The following is a 1,500-nucleotide window of genomic DNA, read 5'->3' as shown; positions in this document are numbered from 1 at the left end:
AAAAGTATTTAGTCAGCCACCAATTGTACAAGTTCTCCCACTTATAAAGATGAGAGGCTGTAATATTCATCATAGGTTATAACCTCAACTATGAGAGACAGAATGAGAAAAAAATCCATAAAATCACATTGTCTGATTTTTAAAGAATGTATTTGCAAATTATGGTGGAAAATATACCCTTTGTTGGCAATGACAGAGGTCACATGTTTTCTGTCTTCACAAGGTTTTCACACACTGCTGCTGGTACTTTGGCCCATTCCTCCATGCAAATCTCCTCTAGAGCAGTGATGTTTTGGGGCTGTCGCTGGGCAACACAGACTCAACTCCCTCCAAAGGTTTTCTATGGGGTCGAGATCTGGAGACTGGCTAGGCCACTCCAGGACCTTGAAATGCTTCTTACGAAGCCAGTCCTTTGTTGCCCGGGCGGTGTGTTTGGGATCATAGTCTTGCTGAAAGACCCTGCCACGTTTCATCTTCAATGCCCTTGCTGATGGAAGGAGGTTTTCACTCAAAATCTCACAATACATGGCACCATTCATTATTTCCTTTACACAGATCAGTCGTCCTGGTCCCTTAGCAGAAAACCAGCCCCAAAGCATGATGTTTCCACCCCCATGCTTCACAGTAGGTATGGTGTTCTTTGGATGCAACTCAGCATTCTTTCTTCTCCAGACACGATGAGTTGGGTTTTTACCAAAAAGTTCAACTTTGGTTTCATCTGACCATATGACATTCTCCCAATCCTCTTCTGGATCATCCAAATGCTCTCTAGCAAATTTCAGACTGGCCTGGACATGTACTGGCTTAAGCAGGGGGACACGTCTGGCACTGCATGATTTGAGTCCCTGGCGGTGTAGTATGTTACTGATTGTAGCCTTTGTTTCTTTGATCCCGGCTCTCTGCAGGTCATTCACTAGGTCCCCCGTGTGGTTCTGGGATTTTTGCTCATCGTTCTTGTGATCATTTTGACACCACGGGGTGAGATCTTGTGTGGAGACCCAGATCGAGGGAGATTATCAGTGGTCTTGTATGTCTTCCATTTTCTAATAATTGCTCCCACAGTTGATTTCTTCACACCAAGCTGCTTGCCTATTGCAGATTCAGTCTTCCCAGCCTGGTGCAGGTCTACAATTTTGTTTCTGGTGTCCTTCGACAGCTCTTTGGTCTTGGCCATAGTGGAGTTTGGAGTGTGACTGTTTGAGGTTGTGGACAGGTGTCTTTTATACTGATAACAAGTTAAAACAGGAGCCATTAATACAGGTAATGAGTGGAGGACAGAGGAGACTCTTAAAGAAGAAGTTACAGGTCTGTGAGAGCCAGAAATCTTGCTTGTTTGTAGGTGACCAAATACTTATTTTACCGAGGAATTTACCAATGAATTCAATAGAAACCCTACAATGTGATTTCCTGTATTCTCCCCCCCCCCCCCCCATTATGCCTCTCATAGTTGAGGTATACCTATGATGAAAATTACAGCCTCTCTCATCTTTTAACCTCTTG

This window comes from Hyla sarda, chromosome 2 (genome assembly GCF_029499605.1).
Source record: "Hyla sarda isolate aHylSar1 chromosome 2, aHylSar1.hap1, whole genome shotgun sequence".
In the NCBI taxonomy this organism is placed as follows: Eukaryota; Metazoa; Chordata; class Amphibia; order Anura; family Hylidae; genus Hyla; species Hyla sarda.
Note: the sequence above shows the minus strand (reverse complement) of the source record.